Genomic DNA, 6,824 nt, shown 5'->3' on the forward strand with positions numbered 1-6,824 from the left:
CATATTTCCTCGCAATCCCTCTTCCTATTTTGTTCTGTATGTTCCCAAATTGGCTATAAAATAACGGAGAGCGTATATATGTTCATTATCTACCTTCCTAACTAGTACATATAAGATGTATTTGTTCCAATAAGTTACTTCCGATTTACACATCGCGGGCGCCCGAGTCACACAAACTTAACAACTAAGTCGTAAATTTTCTAAATTATTGCATGACATGTTAAGACAGCTTGATACCATGTTGTTAGTTTTATGCTTATCCTCCTTTCCCGAGTTTTGCATGTGTTCTTTGTAGATGCCGAGTAGCAGCGACAACACTCATGCTTCAGGCGATGTATCTTCATATGATTCTGACAACCCTAGGTCTTTAGCAGATGGTGAGGGATCAAGTAATCTTGAATAGGATAGAGCTGCAGCAATTACCCTTCCGGCCAGGACATGGAGGAACGCTCCAAGGAAGCCCACACACCAGCCTAAAGGTGTATATGAAGTAACCAAGATCAATTTAAAGTCTTGGGCTCCAACTAAACCAGATAAAGCACGCACGAGGTTCAGGAGTGTGTGCGGATTTGTTGGCAGGGCAAGGCTCAACATTAATCTGCCGGGGTTTCGGAAGGCTGACACAGAAACACGGCAAAGGATAGTCGGGAGATCATGGATCACTTCAACATTCCAGAGTAGTGGAGAATGCAGGTGGAACACGCTGCACTGAAGAAGGCTAGGGATGGTTGGAGAAACTGGAAGCACGTGTTGTACAAGAAGTACTTCAGTAAACGCAAGGACACTTGAGTGAAGGCAAGGACCCAATCCCCGCATACCCCCAAATTACAAAGGCAGACTTGACAGAATTCAAAAGGGTCAGGACAACTAGAGAGTTTTCTGAGAAGAGTGCTAAGCAATTGGAACTCCAGAAGAGGAACACCCACCCCCATCGTATGGGTGTGGCAGGATACTATGACATGAAACCGATATGGGACCAGGAGGACAAAGAAGCAGTAGCGGCGGGTGGGAAACCGGCCTTTAGTGAAATCAAGGGCCAACGCGCTAGAGACTACTTGCGGGCACATGCAAGGAGGCGTGATGACAGAACTTATTACTTTGAAAACTCACGTGATGAAGAACTGTATCACGTGATGTTAAAGGCTTCCAAGATCCCTAGAAGGTTCTACATGAACTCATGGCCATGTGACATTTTGTCCGATGCTCCACTGGTGCGCGTCGGTCCTAAACAAACAGTTTTTAACCCCTTTCTGCGACGGCATTTGGAACCATCGCCAAGTGAGTGTGGGCGATAGGGGGGTCCTTCCCACACGACCCAGAAACCTTTTGGGATAGGGAGCCTTGATGCATACAATTGTCCCTATATAACCGTTTCCGATATCTCGAATATCCCAAACGCTTCATCCTTGCTACTCGTTTGTGCTCGCATTGCCATCGCAGTCAGAGTTTTGTGATTCTCCTAAAACCAGGCAGATTCCAGGCACGGGAGTTTTCCAGGCAGATTCTAGGCACGAGAGTTTTACGATGCCTGGCACATCACAAACAGTTCATGATTATAAATTGTGTATGATATGTAGACAATCACACACATTTAGTTTTCCCACGTCGTATGTGATAGTGTCTGACATCACACACGCTTTGCAAATGGCAACTGTGTGCATGCTTGCACACGTTTCCTCTCTATGAACCGTCTTGGATTATGGTGTATATCGCAAATGTTTGTGTTTTACCAACCGTGTGTGCCGTAATGACCTGCACAACGTAATTTCGCCCTAATTTAATTGCTGCTATTTAAGATTGTACCTAATTTAAACTTGAAAGTAGGCTATAGCTTTATTCATATCCATCAGGTTCAAACAACCAATGCATTATTCGATTCACAGGTACATATGTTTAAGAATTACAGAAGCACCAAATAAAGAATGATGTACCAGGGTTCTATACTTGTACTATTACAAATGGTAAAGAAAGAGGCGACAGACATTCCAGTTGCTGAACAAGGTGAAGCGGAATGGCCCTATTGTGCTCTCCTGGATGTAGAAGGCATGCAAGACTCTAGTCCAACCCCTTGTGATGGCTGGCCGCCAATCAGGTAGTTTGAGAGGTAATCTTGAGTAAATTGCTTCAGGATCCACTGCAAAAGAAAAAAGATTCAGATATTGTCATCTAGCACAACTCATTACGGGCAGTAAAAAGAAGGCTACAGGGTTCTTACTTACCATCCTGCAATTGACTATTGTCTTGCATAAAGTGTAAACAAATAGTTCGATTGCCATCTTTTGACCATTTTAGTAACAATCTTTATCAGTTTCCTCACTTGATGCTGGTTCATGAATATCTCATTGCCCCATACACAGAAAGGGTCAAAGTGTGGATCTTTGGCAATGATATATGTACCTAAAAGCACCAAGTTAATATTAGAAGCTAAACAACAATTGAAAAATGATTTAGTACAACACTCCATCCATCCCATTATATAAGATTTTATTACATGTATATCTAGACATCATCAGAACATTAAGGTAACACTCTTCCTTGTTGCTATGTAGCCTGGGATTGCATATTTAGTCATTCAGTACAATGCATGTTGCTAAACAACAATTGAAAAACGAAAAGGCATGTTAACTGCAACATACTTAACATCAACCAAATATCGTAATTCATAGTGGTATTGTTGAAACTGTTATTAATGAAATTGAACTGCACGGCAAATAGTTGCACATATAGAGCATCACATTATGAAGAACTGAAATAAACAAGTCATAAGGACATCTCTAGGAGATCCTTAAAAAGTTAAAGGACTAAAACCCTTAGTGGATATATATATATATATATATATATATACTCCAGCAATTTTTGGCCTTTTCTAGTCGATCCCCTAAACTTAAGGTTGTAAACTTCAATTTGATCAAGTTCAAATCAGGTTCAACCGAAAGTAGCATGCATTCAAACATAAACATAGATAGTTTTTCATAACCGAACATAAAAAATAAATTTAAACTAAGCTAAACTACTCTCGGTCGAAGTAGAGGTCCAGCCAATCCTTCCTCGTCATGTACGGTGTGCCACGAGCCGGGTCCGGGCCAGTACCGTCGTCGGGGTCGTTGAGGAAGGCACTCCTCCACTCGTTGACGTCGATCTCCTTATCCTCGGGGCCCACCTCGATGCCCTCCGCGCCACCGTCGCTGCCGCCTTCGACCTCGTCATCAGAGGAGAGCGCGATAACCTCTTTGCCCTCCGTGCCGTCGTCCTCGCCGCCTTCGACCTCGTCATCGGAAGCAAGCGCGATAACCTCGCCGCCCTCCGCGCCACCGTCCTTGTCGCCTTCGACCTCGTCATCGGAGGAGAGCGCGATAACCTCACCGCCCTCCGCGCCGGCAAAGATCGCCCGCTCCGCCTCCACGAGCTCTGGGTGCTGTCGGCGGAGCTCTTGCATGTAGGCCTCATCGGCGGCCTCGGCCTCGAGACGCTCCCATGCCTCGCGGTCCTCCTGTGCCATAGCCGTGCTCACCACTCCTAGCTCCGGCGGAGCGAGGTGGACCGGACATGTGCCGAAGGGGAAATTGAGCCTAGCCGCCACGCCCTGGTAGCAGACCTGCCAGCGGTCGTACTCCATGGCCGCGAGCTTGACCGTGTGGAAGCTACCGAGCCACCGGCGGGTGTGGGTCTCTCGATCTGTAATCTCGGTGACCCACGTCCCCCACCACCGCTGCCGGACCCCGAGGTAGGACTTTGTCGGCTGCCGGGTCTGGGGGAGGATGGGGAAGTACTCGAAACAGCGTAGGGGCATGGCGGCGGGCGGATCGGGGGACCGGCAACGGCGGATCGGGTCCGCAGAGGACGACAGGGACACCTCGGCGGCCACCTCGCCGGCGTCGGGCGAAAAGGCCGCGATAAACTTCTTTTTGTCCATTGGCTACTCGAGCTCCCCGGCACACATGCAGAGGTTGAGGATGGAAGCGCCAGCGATGGCGGCGACCTACCAATGGTTTCGAGGGTTGTGTGTGTCTGTGTAAGCGGAGGTTGTGTTTGAGGAAATACTGTGGCAACTAAAAATTTTACTAGACAAGAGTAACAAGGCAGGGATACTGAAAATTTGGATCAAGGGCGAGCAGATATTTTTGAGATTGCGAGGGATGCAGAGGCGGGAGTAAAATGCCGGGGCTACTGAAAATTTGAATCAAGGGACTGAAGCAGAGCGAGAGTAACATACATTGCACACAGTCTGCACATACTAACCGTGTGCTATCAAACATTAAAACCTTCTAGGTGGTAGATATTTTTGAGATTGTGGGGGATGCATAGGCGGGAGTTTTGGGGGAGCGAGCTAGTGTGCTTGACACGCTAGCTGTGGACTGTAGCCGATGCACCTTCTCGCGTAAGCCATAGGCATACTATACACTGACGGTGCTCCAAGATATTTTGTACTACATCTCACACGGTTGGTGAGAATAAATTGTGTGGAATCTACTTGATTTGAATTACAAAATGGGGTCACAGCGGCAATGGACGTTGTTTGAATTGCTAGACCATTTATCTGCAGTGAACATGCAACTATATATGTGTCGTAAAAGAATTGAAATTATTCAGGATTCGTTTGGACATTTCATACATTAAAATGGTTTTCTAGCCATTTCAGGTGTGCAATTCAAAATTAAACTACATGCACATGCTCCGGTGCATATAAATTGGTTGAAAAATCAAATATGTGTCCTTCAGTGCATGCTTAGGTCCCATGAAAGAAATGGGAATGAATTTTTTGGGGTTCGTTTGGCCTTTTTTATACATTAACTAGGTTTTCTAGGCATTTTATGTGCATAATTCAAATTTGAACTAGAGAGAAGCAGTCTCGTGCGATGTGGCCCCATCTGTTGCATTATCTACATTTGATATATTTGTGCAATTGGGCTTGTTATGGCCCGTGAGGAGACAGCGCACACAGAAGGATCCTTATGGGCATGTTTGAAATCGAGGAAATCCCGCCCTCCGGTTAGTAACTGAAGCATTATGGGCATTAATGCTCGATTGAAGAGCTGCTCCCGGTGATGGTGAGATCATGGTGATTTTGGGATGATCTGTGTTCGGGATTGCATTGATAATTGAAAATTGCACGAGATCTATGAGCTTGGAGATAGGATTTGCTAGGATGACGTTTGAAGATATGTGTCCATCCATCCTCTTTCTCCTGAAGGTATTGATCAAGCTCCAAGAAGAGTTTGGTCCTCCATTACCCCATAGTAAGAAAGTGACACTGAGAAGAGGGAGATAGATGTTCCCACCCTTGATAATTGTGAAACCCACTTCTTTTGATGATACCGAGAATTTAAAAGACCACTTTTGAAGTAGCTGGACTTTGAAAAGAGAAGCACGACCACCGAAAAAAGATAGGAGAATAGTGCTTACTGATTCTTTGGTAAGTCTGATTTGGGATCTTGTGAACTCCGCAACTAGGATGAATTCCTCCATCTCTTTGCCATCCTCAAAGTTGATAGGCACCCCCCATTTCCTCCAATCTACGGCAGGAAAGTTTTGTCCTCCGTGGAAGTTCAGATCTACATGCGCCATGATGATGAATTGTGCTGGTGATCATTTGCGGTGGGGTGTGAGGAGTGCGTGGAAAGGTTGCCGGGGTTGTGTGCGTGGACGCCGGGGCTGGAGAGGCCACCGGCGGGGAGGGGGCTAGGGATTCATCAGATACCTTCCTCCTATATACATGACCATTGCCTTGGATATCGTCATAACTATGCACTTTTCTATCAATTACCCAACAGTAATTTGTTTACCCACCGTATGCTTTTTGTTTGAGAGAGAAGTCTCTAATGAAATATGGCCCCTGGGTCTATCTTTATCATATATTAAAATCCAAAAATGCTTTGCTGCAATTTATTTATCTTTATTTTATTTCATGTTTTTGTTTATCTATCTATCACTATGAGATTTGATCCTTACAATTAACCGCCAAAGGATTGATAACCCTTTGTTTGCATTGGGTGCAAGAATTTGTTATTTTGTGTGTAGGTGTTGTTCACGAGGTATTGTGTGGTTCTCCTACTAGATTGATAACCTTGGTTCTTAACTGAGGGAAATAAGTATCTCTATTGTACTACATCATCCTCTCCTGTTCGGGGAAATCTCAACGCAACTCACAAGCAGCAAAAAGCAACGCCGCAATTACTACCGGCCTTAAAATTACGGATGGGAGATCAAGGCTAAGGGGCCTTTTAAACCCGGCTGGAGGTAGTAAGACTAGAGTTCTTATTGACTAATAAGAGCATCTCCAATAGAAGATGTAGATGTAAAAATAACTACCCTTTGCATATCTAGGGCCCAAAACACCTCTTCAATAGATGGTGTAGATGCAAAAAAATTACATCTCCACCTCCAGGAGATGTAAACACAACAACTCGCGGTGCAAATTTGCATCTTCGCCTCCAGGAGATGTAAAACTGACGGCCACACACCAACCACATTTAGTTTCGTTCCGCCCGCCCGCCCAACGGCTGCCCGCCTTCGCCGGTGGTGATTTTTGGCCGGAAACTTTGTCGCCGCCGCACCTCCGTCCATCCCCGACCTTGCCGTGACTATCCCCGCCGCCCTTCGCGCCACAGCTGCCGCCGATTTGGGTTTGTCTTGCCGCACTTCCACTGCCGCCTCGCTGCCAGATCCGGCTGCTCCACCGCCCCAGCCACCGGTTTCTTTGTTCTTCCCGCCGCCCGCCTTCAAATTGGCCGAATTGGCCGCTTCTCCCCCACCGAATTGCCGCCACGCCATCGCATGATTTGAGCTCCCCCGCAGCCCCGCCGTCGTCGGATTCGAGCCATGCA

The sequence above is a fragment of the Triticum aestivum genome, chromosome 2A (genome assembly GCF_018294505.1).
Source record: "Triticum aestivum cultivar Chinese Spring chromosome 2A, IWGSC CS RefSeq v2.1, whole genome shotgun sequence".
NCBI lineage: Eukaryota > Viridiplantae > Streptophyta > Magnoliopsida > Poales > Poaceae > Triticum > Triticum aestivum.